The sequence below is a fragment of the Xiphophorus hellerii genome, chromosome 12 (assembly GCF_003331165.1).
Source record: "Xiphophorus hellerii strain 12219 chromosome 12, Xiphophorus_hellerii-4.1, whole genome shotgun sequence".
Taxonomy (NCBI): Eukaryota; Metazoa; Chordata; class Actinopteri; order Cyprinodontiformes; family Poeciliidae; genus Xiphophorus; species Xiphophorus hellerii.
The window spans coordinates 12,663,005-12,675,507 of NC_045683.1; the positions used below are offsets into that span (position 1 = coordinate 12,663,005).

At 42.9% G+C, this 12,503-nt stretch overlaps 1 protein-coding gene across 1 annotated transcript in view; it reads right to left on the bottom strand.

The window, feature by feature from the left end:
• The window catches only part of ipo11 (importin 11), a 111,386-nt gene extending 108,768 nt beyond the window's left edge, over positions 1-2,618 (bottom strand). Inside the window, exon 1 of the mRNA XM_032578936.1 lies at positions 2,359-2,618. The gene's annotated coding sequence lies outside the window, so the exon portion shown is untranslated. The remainder of the gene's footprint in view (positions 1-2,358) is intronic.
• Positions 2,619-12,503: the final 9,885 nt, after the last annotated feature.

A 12,503-nucleotide genomic window follows, 5' to 3' on the forward strand; every position in this document is an offset into this window, starting at 1 on the left:
ACCAAATCCATCAACACAATGAGTCTAATATGGCATTTAAAAAACAAGCACTTGACAGAATTTGGCTGTATCGAGACTCACTGCAGGAAAAAAAAAAAAAGACATCCGGAGCGGCCGAATAGCAGGTAAAGCAGTGCACAACTACCAACATTCACCCAGATTAGCATCACGGTCAGAGAGCTAAACAAATAACCCTAAAAACTATTCAAAACTTCGAGCTGGCGGTGTAAGCTCCCGCTGTGGGACCGCCGCTACGCGCTACTGGTAGTAATATTTCACAGACGTAGCGCCGCTCAACCTCCACCAGACAGTGAACTCTCTCACTGAACATATGCTTAAAGCTGCAGAATGTAATTTTAAAAAATAAAAGCTTTTAGACATGTATTAAAATATGTCTACTATGTCTAAATTAGGTGAATTTATTGCCAGATAACATAGCATCATTTATACCTAAACCAAAAAATTTACGATTGGCAAAGATCGGCCTCATGGATAATCTGTTAGAGAATCGGCAGCAAAAAACCTGATTGGAGCATCCCTAACAGAAATACCTTGTTGTGGTCTTAAAAAACTTCAAGGGGAAGACTATTGACTTGTCAGTTGTCCCCTAGACAGTGAAGAGCACACCTCAGAGGGAGGATATGCCACTGAAGGTCATTGCTAAAGAAGCTGGCAGTTCACAGAGTACTTTATAAAAGCATATTATATTGGCATATTATTGGATTAAGCAAAAGAAAAAGTGTGGTAGGAAAAAGTGCACAAGCAACAATTACAACAGCAGCCCACAGAGGATTATGAAGCAAACTCACTGAAATGTAACCGAGACAATGTCAACAGCACCTAAACAGGGGAAAGGAGAAAAAGGATTGAACTCAGTTCTCCAAAGAACTCTTTTCAGGTGAAAGCAAATTTTGATGTGGAAATGAAGGTCTCTGACTCTCAACTTTAAACTCTAAAGCAAAAGTATCCAACTCCAGCCCTTGAGTGCTACTGTGCTGCAACTTGTGGATGCATACCTGTTCTAAAATACCTTAAACAAACAGCTGAAATAAACTCTTAAAAAATTAAGATATATCTATTTGAGTAATAAACCTTTACAAGCCACATTTTTAAAATTGTCAACTGAAAAACATTTCAGTTTAATAATAGTAATAATAACTGTAACATTTGAATATTTTCTAATTTATTGAAATGTGCCTGTAATGCTTGCAGGGTATGGCTTGGTTCTAGGGAGCTAAGTTAATGCCATTTAGACATCAAACCCTAAACATTGTTGCTCCGCAAGCAAACACTCAGATTGGCAGCTGGGCTCTGCAATGCAAGTTCAATTGTAGCACAAAGTAATACAATTGGGCTCCCAAATTCAGGTAAACGGCTTCAGAATGGCTGAAGACACAAATTATGAGGATCACTGCATTTTTATAGGCAGCTAAAACTGTAAAACTAATAGAGAACGAAGTGGACATAAGGACGAGGGGGAAAAAACCAAATAGTAAGGGAAAGACGGCTCAGTTGCAGCCTAAATCCAAATTATGCAATATTCAACAACTGTATTGTAAGTGCATTATTCTTTACAGTTTTGAGCCCCAACTAAAACAGAAGTAAACGAGACTTAGATGAATCACCGTATATTAATATTTACAAACAATGATTTCACAAGGGTATATGCAGTTTTGGTATTTGCTTTGAAATCCCGCTGATTATTTTATACGGTAAGATGTCCAAGGCAAGGTCTGCAAATGCATTTAGCTTTTTTGTCTGGCTTCAACTGTGTGGCACACATTTTCATCCAATGTGTGCCACAACGTAAACATTGCTCTAACGCAAGCGGTTAATCGGATGCTAGACAGTTTAATGTCTTGTGCTTTCTGCAGACAACACAGCCCTTGCTGAATGTCATCGTCATCATCATCATCAGATGCTTCGGTCTGTTACCTTATACTGTGAGTATACTTAACCAGAGACCTCTGTTAGAGTATTTATTGCAATGCTTAAAATGCTGCGTGTCCATAAAACTGTCATGTTCTTTTAGAGCGAGACCTAAACTAGCTCTAAGACATGTTCATATTCAAAAATGAGCTGTCGGGATTCGGAAAAGAATCCCGACAGCTATGTCATGACAGCTTGCTTCACATCACCATTCCGCATGTCACTAATTCATAAAATACAAGCAGTTCATTTAATAATGAGTTATTCAATGTACACATCACTAAACATCACAGCTAACTTTGAGCTAACTAGCAAGCTAAACTTCTTCAACCAGAAACCCGCGGCCGTGCGTCAACGTTGAAACTGGTCACTTATTATGCGTCCTGTAATCGAATAAATGAGGTTTAAAAACGAGTAAAAAGGTCTCACCTCAAAAAATCCGAACGAAAAGTGAAAGTGTAGTAGTAACAGTGGCGACCGTAGAAGCTCTGCCAGTCGTTTCAATGTAACGAGCGATGGAAACACGCTGGTTGGAATGGCGCGACTTGCAGCTGGCGCATGGTGATGACGTATGAGGTTCAGCGTGCTCAGTCATGGGATTCTCGGCTCTGTTCACTAACAAGAACCGAATGTGTTCAAGTACTCCAAGTACACCTCGCTGCAGCAAAAAGAAAGGGGCGGGGACGGACCACTGTTAATGTGTTAGGCTCCAAGAACCACTCGCACCCTTCTTTTTCTTCTTCTTTTGTTGCGTTTTATGGCAGTTTACAGACTTTGTGCATTACCGCCATCAACTGGACGGAGATGTAACTCACTCTCACCCTAGTCCTACTCCTAGATTTTATAATACAATACAAAGATTGTATTATAAAACTTTATAATACAAAAAAATGTGTATTATAAAAAGGTACACATCCTTATCATCTTATACCAGATAATTTGTAGAACAAAAACAAGCAAAAAAAAAAACAACAAAAAACTTAGAATTAAATACTCCAAAGAAAGTGAAATTGTCAAATTTTGTAAAATTCTAGTGAACTGGAAACAGACTAGTTGATTTTTAAATTTCAAATACTTTACAATCACAATATACTTAAATTAGTACATATTTCAATTTGGAAACTGTTGATTAAAATGGGAATTCAGTTTATGTAAAAAGAACATGCAATTATAATTGTTTTAGCAATTGTTTTTTAATTTAGAACTCCTATTCTGCAGCTCATTTCAAACATAACACATGCCTGTTTGCAAAGTTGGGGTTTTTTTGCTTCTTAATAATCTGCTTGTTGTTTGTACTGTTGAGAATAAATAATTCTATTTTCCTCTATCTCTTTTAGATATATACACACGTATATACATGCACACACATATACAGAGCACAACTGCAAAGTTAAAAGAAATGATACATTAGGGAATGCCCTCAAAACTAAGATTAAAGGAAATGACACACTAGGGAACGCCCTCTTTAGGGAGTAGCTTACATAGAGGCCAACAGAGAGAACTAAGAACTGCTGTTAGATGCCATTTTGCTCTGTTAGGCCCTAAGGATAGCATGAACAAATAGACCAGTGCTGTATTTTAGTCTTAATAAATGGAATTCAAGAATTCAACTCACTGACTCTTCTTCAACTTCATACATCAATAACCTAAATGGAGGAAGGATAATTCTCTGTAATACCCATCCATGTACATCTTGTAGATTTTTCTTCCCTAAATTAACCTACTCAGCTGCACATATTGACAACTAAATTACAGCTCGGCCGAAATGATGGCTATTGGAGACAGCTTGTCTGTTAATATATCTTTGCGGCTGAAATCCACACTTGGCAGAGAGCGCCTCCTAAGGACAAAGGACTGGCGCAGCAGATTGCGAGGAACAACAGTCAAATGGAAACCATCTGCCCGAAAACAGAAGAGGGGGAAGCGCGTTGGCCCAGTTGATGGCTAGGAAGCCACCGATTCCAACTCTCTTTCTGACCAATGTCCGCTCACTGGATAACAAAGTGCATTTGTTACATCTGAGGCTGAGTGCTTCTATAGAGTTGAGGAACTGGGCTGTTAGTTGTCTAACAGAAACCTGGCTTAACAGCAACAGGCCAGACTCAGCCTTCCAGATCAATGGTCTTCAGTTATTCCAAGCGGACTGTGACCGGACTGTGACGGGGAGGAGGACTCTGTATGTTTATGATTGAAGGTTACTGTGGACTGGTCAAAAGCTGCAGCTCTGAAGAGATAGAACTTAGGACAGTGAATTGTCGACGGTACTATTTACCTCGGGAGTTTACTGTGGTGTTCTTCACCATTGTTTACATCCCGCCCGGTGCTAATGGCAACAAAGCATCGAAGAAGCTGTATGACACCATTAGCTCACTACAGATAAAGGCCTCGGAGGTGTTTCATGTGGTTGTGGGGGACTCCAATCACATGAAACTGACGGACAAACTGCCTAGTTTTTACCAGCATGTCACCTTTCCTACACTGGGAGACAACACTCTGGACTGTGTGTACACTAACATTCACTGTGCGTACAAAACTCTTCCTCGCCCCCATCTTGGCCTCTCCGACCACATCTTCATGCTGCTGGAGCCAGCATATCCTACGCTGATGAGATGGATTAGGCCAACTAAGAAGAGAGTCACTGCATGGCCCAGGGATGCAGTCTCTGTGCTCCAGGACTGTTTTCAGTGCACAGATTTTCTAAGAGGCGGCTATGAGGGAGAGGTGGACCTGAAGGAATACACCTCCTCTGTTCTGGGCTTCATGTCCAAGTGTGCTGATGATGTCACCACCAACAAGACATCATCAGCTTTCTGGTTCGGGTTTCGGGTTCTGGTAGCGAACCAGAATCCCTAGCTTTCAGCTCTAGCGTCCCTGCTGAAAGCTAGGGACGCTACAACATTAGGGATACACAATGCCCAAGGGACCCCTTGCTGCCAGATGAACTCATTAAGTTTCATGCCTGCTTTGAGGATTCTAAGTCTCCCCTCAGCACCAGACTTATATCACCACCTGGTAACACGCCCCTCTGTGTGACCACAGCAGATATGAGGAAGTCCCTCCAGGAAATTAAAGCCCATAAGGTTGCAGGTCCCAACAACATCCCTGGGTGGGTCCTGAGGGACTCTGCACATCTGCTGTCTGAGGTGTTGGCAGACATCTTCAACACCTCCCTGTCACTGGCATCTGTCCCCACCTGCTTAAAGATTGCCACCATTGTCCCTGTCCCTATTGTCCCACCAGCATCTCTACTTCCTCTGGGAGCTGCAGAGAGTTGGACTTGGGAGCTTAGTCCTGAGGAGCTTTTATTGCTGTGTGGTGGAGAGCATTCTCTGCACCTACAGCACCGTGTGGCATGGCAGCTGCACTGCTACTGAGAGGACGGCTCTGCAGAGCATGGTTAAGACGCCACAGAGGACTGTGGGGAGCAGCCGTTCCTTCACCATAGACCTCTACACATCACAATGCATGAGGAGGGCGCTCAACATTATGAAGGATTCCATCTATCCTGTCACAGACTGTCCCAGCCACTTCCCTCAGGCAGGAGGTTAAGGAGCATCCAGAGCAAGACCACCAGGCTGAGAAACAGTTTCTCCCCTGCAGCCACCAGACTACTGAACTCAAGTTGCATTTAATTTAGTTACATCTTATTTTATTTATTTACACAATAAAAAAAGTGGAATGTAAAATGATTTATTACAAAAAAAAGATGGTTTCACAAAACCACAACAAAGTACAATTCAACCCAATTAAAGCAAAAGAAAAGTATTAACAAATTCAAAAATTGTTAAGTGCAAATTAAATTACAAATGTTCAAACAAGTCAGTCTAAAGTAAACTAAAAACAACCCAAAAGAAAGGACACAAAGGGAGCACCAAACCTCCCAAACAAGAGCTTCTAGCTTGTATAAAATCAGTCTAAAGCAGAGTCAAACTACTTAGCAGAACAAGCAAGAACAAAATGTCTCAAAACTATCCAAAGCCGTTACAATCACCAAAGGTGGGGGACAGCTTAACAAAACCTCTTCCTACTAACTGCCCCACTGGTGGAACGGTTTCAGGAGCCTTTTATATGGTGTAGGCAGTGTTGTATAGTAACGAAGTAAAAATACTTCACTACTTTACTTAAGTATATTTTGGAGTACTTCATACTTTCCTCGAGTATGAAAATTTTTGATGACTTTCACTTTTACTTCACTACATTTCCGAACTTAATTGCGTACTTTTACTCCGATACATTTTCAATGTGTGGTTTAGTTACTCGTTACAAAAAAGCGAGAGAGAGAAACAAAGTGTTTTGACCCCACCTACTGATTAGCAAGTAGGCTACCGAACAAAGTCCGTAGCCTGCTTGCCTGGGCTTGTTCATCACCTCCAATAGGATACACCTGTTTCGCTTCTCCCATTGTTGGGGAAATCAGAAATCAGAACACCGTACAGAGTGCTGCCCGCACTGACGCGGCTCAGGGATTACGTGACACGCAGCGCCGTGCCCTATAATGCACTGTAAGCTATGTAATGTGTTTGAGGCAGTTGACCAAAATCCCGGACAATTTTTAAATTCCCCCCGGACATCTTTTTAGGTCTGAAAAGTAGGACATGTCCGGGAAAAAGAGGACGTCTGGTCACCCTAGTTCAATGGGGGACAGAAGCCATAGCGATAGCAATTTAGACTAAATTTAACGAATATAGGAAAGGCATGCAAGTTCAAAACCACAAACCATTAACATGTGCTACTCTTTAAAACTGGAACAATTTATTAGCAGGTTTAATTTTGTCTGCACTTGGTTGGGTACATTATTTTAAGTTTATTTGACAAGTTTACCAAAATATAAGAAATGTCATTCACACTTGCCTTGTTTTACTTTTTACTTGTACTTTTCATTACATTACTTGAGTACATCCATTTTTACAGTAATTTCCATACTTAAGTACAAGACGTTTCAGATACTTTAAGACTTTTACTCAAGTAACATTTCAGTCAGTGACTTCGACTTTTACCAAAGTCGTATTTTGGAGAGGTACTTGTACTTTTACTTGACTTTGAGATTTCAGTACTTTATACAACACTGGGTGTAGGTGGGCCTCATTAACGTCTGATTGGCTTGACAATCCTCTGCGGGTCTCCTACAGCCTCCAAGTAGCCAATCAGGAAGGTTTTCTGTGACAGCTGAACCTGCATAACAAAAAGAAACCTGCATGTGCATGGGCATGTGAGATACAGGTAGGTAGAAAGCACTTCAGTTGGAGCAAATCTCATGAAGTTCAAACAGGAAAATGAAAACAAAGTCGAGACAGCCTGGCAATTGAAATAACAAAGACTGAAAGCTGTGCCTTATCAAAAGCAAATGATCTGAATGAAAACAACAGCATCTGAGGGCTCTCTGTTTGACTAGACGAGTAGCTGTAACACAACTTGACTGGCTGGAAACATGGAGGAGCTCTGGGATGGCAAGCACATTCCAAGAGATGGTATCTGTCATAGTTCATAGTTTGTTTTTGCTTGCAATTTTTCTATTCCTCTCAGGAATTTTTCTCATATGATTCACTTTTTATTACAATGTATAAGCTGGTCCCTGTTTGATTTTGGAAACATTGGTTATGCTGCTGCCTGACTTTTTTGTTTCCCTACTATTTTTTCATCATGGTTATGAATGTACGCTCATAGTCAGTTTGCGACCCAATTGTGCTACATAATGATCCTAAACTACTACTTTGAGGTAATACACTGAACGGTTATCTTGATTTTGAGAATATCATCCCTGGTTTGGCTGCACCTACTGTTCAATAGATTATCAAATTCCTTGGCTATGTCTTCTGTATTCTGCCTTTGGATGTTTTCTTCATCATTGTCTCCTTCTTTCTGGCAATAACTGAAACCACAAAAGCACAAAATAAATAGTTCGAAAACAAAAATTAAGTTTAATCACAAATCAATTTAACATAAGCTATCAAATTAATGGAGAAGCTCAGAAAACACTTAGCAACACAGAACAATGAGCTGAGGAAAGTAGACACACAAAAGAACATAACTGATCAAAAGCATGACCATTACAATAGATTTCCGCTTAAGGACACTTCTCATTGTGCCAAACCAAGCAGGCAGCAGCAAGGGTCATACAAAAGTATAAGGACAAACAGTGTTGTCACTGTTGACAGATTGCACCTCTAGGACAAAATGACCACAAGCAGACAGACAAATTTTCCCAATTGGCTAATCAAGTGACTAAGTAGGCAGATAACAACTTCTTAGGGGTCAGTGAGGAGAAATAAGTGTCGAGGAAGGCAAAGATTTTCCTGGAAGTCAACTAAGTAGCCCAGACGCCAGGAATTCTTCTGTGATCAAAGATTGTTGCTGTATGACAGTCTCATTACTGTCATAACATTCTATCATCTCCATTTCTGGGCACAAGAGATGACATTGCCCAGCCACAAGTCCTGGATGACCCCATCAGTTGTTGACAAGCTCTGCTAATCCTTCTCTTTTCTAATAGGGCTCTGGGTGTACGTTGAGATTTGTTGGCCTGTCAGAAAATTAGTCACTGTCCCAATTTTAAGTAGTGTGGGATCTTTTCATCCAGTATTTTTCTGTAATACCTTCTCATCAGTTATGACCAACTTTCTTGTCTCTGCTTAACATCACAAAGCCGCAATGTCAGTCACATGGAGAAGTTGTGGGAAGATTTGAAAAGGCATGCATGAGTGAGGTGCCCAACAAACTGGACTCATTTACTGTACACCAGCTCTGTAAGGAGGAATGAGCCAGAACTCCAGTAGTGTACTGTGAGAAGCTTGTGGAAGGAAACCCAAAAGGTTTGATCCAGGTCATACAGTTCAGAAGATAGTTATCCTGGATAGTGACCAAATAGACATAAACTTTTGAATTTGAGGAATGTAAAAAAAAAAACATTTCTAAAAAATGTTCTTGTCAAGTTTTCTGGCATTTAGCAAATTTAAATGATTTTGCTAATTCTAACAAACCTTAGTCTGATTTAACTTCAGACAATGAGGAAATTATGTGTTTGTGTCTTTTTATTCAGTGTATCTAAATATCTGGTTTCAACTGTGCATCTATAACCTGGCAGGTGTGTTTGTCTGACTCCTTCATTAAAATATAAATACATATTTTAATTACTTACTTACATGCTTAGAACAATTGTATTTATTGATGAGCTATGCCTTTCAGATTTTTATTTTTCAAACAAATGTAGAAATTCTGCATTATTTATTAGTTTATCCTATTAAATCACACTTTGAAGTTTGTGCACATAATATGACAAAAATGTTCTTTTGGAAAATGCTGTAGGTTCAAAAGCTAAAATAAAGAAGATTTGTATGCACTGGACTTACAATTCACACTACATGTTAAGGAATTGTTAGTAGACCTTAATGAAAAAATGCAGGGAGGTGCATTGTAATATATAATTTCCCCACAAGCTCTAAGCAGACACTGAGGTATAGTTTTTTCTAAATGTAATTAATACATTCTTTTGTTTAATCATGCTTGTGGGGGAATGGCGATAGCATAGGAGTAAAGTGTGCTACCCATGTAGGCCTCAGTCCTACACTCACCCGTCACAGCCTCACATCCCGACCTGTGGACCTGTTTCATGTTGTTGCATGTTTTCCCCTTTCTCACAGCCCGATTTCCTGTCAGATCACTTTCAATAAAGGCCACTATGACTTCCTTGAGTGTTTTGAGAACCCCTTCATTATGTATGTTAAAAATGTAAACATGCCTGACGACAGTATAAGTCATTTAAAGAGGCGTACACTGCAGTTTCTAAATATTAGCAATTCTCTTAAGTTACATACACACTGAAAAAAAATGAATTTAGGGGTTATTACATTAACAAAAGAATATAATGTACTTTTAACTAAATAATTTCATGTTTGAAACGAAAACGTGATAAAATCATGTTGGATAAACAAGAAATTCAACAACTTAACATTTATGAATTTTAATCATGTTGAGATAACATGATTCATTATAGTCAGATTGATCTCCCTCCGAAGAGGGTCTAGCGAGATCAGGGGATCACACGAGATTATGGAAGATCACGCGACATAACTGTTTTGCGGCTGGGAAAACTTCAAAGCGGTGTTGTGTTCTGTGTTTTCTGTGTGTTAATTTCGAGTTTTCGGTGTCTCTGTGTCTCCGTGTTGTCCTGTTCTCCCCTTGATTAGTTTCCAGGTGTTTCTTGTTCCCTGATTACACCCAGTGTATTTAGTGTCACCTGTGTGTCTGCTCTTTGTCGGGTCCTCGTCTAATGTGCGTGCTGTCATTCGTGTTGTCCATTCGTGTTAACGGTTGCTACCGGCGTCGAGCCCTGGCTTCTGCTCAGCCGTGCTGCCTGTTGATTGGACTGTGTTGTCTTTATTAAAATCAATCATTCATCTTACCTGGGTCTGCTGCGTCTGCCTCACCACCTCAACACCACCAACTCATGACAAGCGGTTTTAGTTACACATTAAACTATGGATATTTGTTTTTCTCTGCAGGGCACTATTGGCATTTAAGAACTGCACTGTAACAAATGGCTGTAAAAACTACAGCATGGAAATACAATAACCCCTAATTATCTATTTTGAAATGTTTGTACGTTTTCTAATTGTTGAGTGTTCCTTCTACCCTTTCACCCAATCCTGTCCATCCATCCATCCATCCATCTTCTTCCGCTTATCCGAGGTCGGGTCGCGGGGGTAGCAGCTTCAGAAGGGAGGCCCAGACTTCCCTCTCCCCAGCCACTTCTTCTAGCTCCTCCGGGGGAATCCCGAGGCGTTCCCAGGCCAGCCGAGAGACATAGTCCCTCCAGCGTGTCCTGGGTCTTCCCCGGGGCCTCCTCCCGGTGGGACGTGCCCGGAACACCTCACCAGGGAGGCGTCTAGGAGGCATCCTGACCAGATGCCCGAGCCACCTCAACTGGCTCCTCTCGATGTGAAGGAGCAGCGGCTCTACTCTGAGTCCCTCCCGGATGACTGAGCTTCTCACCCTATCTCTAAGGGAGAGCCCAGCCACCCTACGGAGAAAACCCATTTCGGCCGCTTGTATCTGCGATCTCGTTCTTTCGGTCATGACCCAAAGCTCATGACCATAGATGAGGGTGGGAACGTAGATCGACCGGTAAATCGAGAGCTTCGCTTTTTGGCTCAGCTCTCTCTTCACCACGACGGACCGGTACAGCGCCCGCTTGACAGCAGACGCTGCGCCAATCCGCCTGTCGATCTCCCGCTCCCTTCTTCCCCCATTCGTGAACAAGATCCCGAGATACTTAAACTCCTCCACTTGGGGCAGGACACCCCCCCTGACCCGGAGAAGGCACTCTACCCTTTTCCGGCTCAAGACCATGGCCTCGGATTTGGAGGCACTGATCCTCATCCCGGCCGCGTCACACTCGGCTGCGAACCGCTCCAGCGAGAGCTGCAGATCACGATCTGATGAAGCCAAAAGGACCACATCGTCTGCAAAAAGCAGAGATGAGATCCTAAGGCCACCAAATCGGATCCCCTCAACACCTTGGCTGCGCCTAGAAATTCTGTCCATGAAAGTGATGAACAGAATCGGTGACAAAGGGCAGCCCTGGCGGAGTCCAACTCTCACCGGAAACGAGCCCGACTTACTGCCGGCAATGCGGACCAGACTCTGACACCGGTCATACAGGGACCTGACAGCCCGTATCAAAGGGCCCGGTACCCCATACTCCCGGAGAACCCCCCACAGGGCTCCCCGAGGGACACGGTCGAACGCCTTCTCCAGGTCCACAAAACACATGTAGACTGGTTGGGCGAACTCCCATGCACCCTCCAGGACCCTGCCGAGGGTGTAGAGCTGGTCCAGCGTTCCACGACCAGGACGAAAACCACACTGCTCTTCCTGAATCCGAGGTTCGACTATCCGACGGACCCTCCTCTCCAGGACCCCTGAATAGACCTTGCCAGGGAGGCTTAAGAGTGTGACCCCTCTATAATTGGAGCACACCCTCCGGTCCCCCTTTTTGAACAGGGGGACCACCACCCCAGTCTGCCAATCCAGGGGAACTGCCCCCGATGTCCATGCGACATTGCAGAGTCGCGTCAACCAACACAACCCTACAACATCCAGAGCCTTAAGAAACTCCGGGCGGATCTCATCCACCCCCGGGGCCCTGCCACCGAGGAGCTTTTTAACCACCTCGGCGACCTCGTCCCCAGAGATTGGAGAGCCCAACCCAGAGTCCCCAGGCTCCGCTTCCTCAGTGGAAGGCATGTTGGTGGGATTGAGGAGGTCTTCGAAGTACTCTGCCCACCGGCCCACAACGTCCCGAGTAGAGGTCAGCAGCACACCATCCCCACTATAAACAGTGTTGGTGCTGCACCGCTTCCCCCCCCCTGAGACGCCGGATGGTGGACCCAATCCTGTCCTAAAACACTTAACGTAATTTTTTTTTTTTTTTTTTCTCCGAAGAGTTTTTGCGGCGCTAGTGGCTCGTATTTTTTCCACAGTAGGCAGACAGGAAAGAGGGTGAGGAGAGGGGGGAAGACATGCGGTAAAGGTCGTCGGGACCGGGAGTCGAACCCGCGACGTCCGCGTCGAGGACA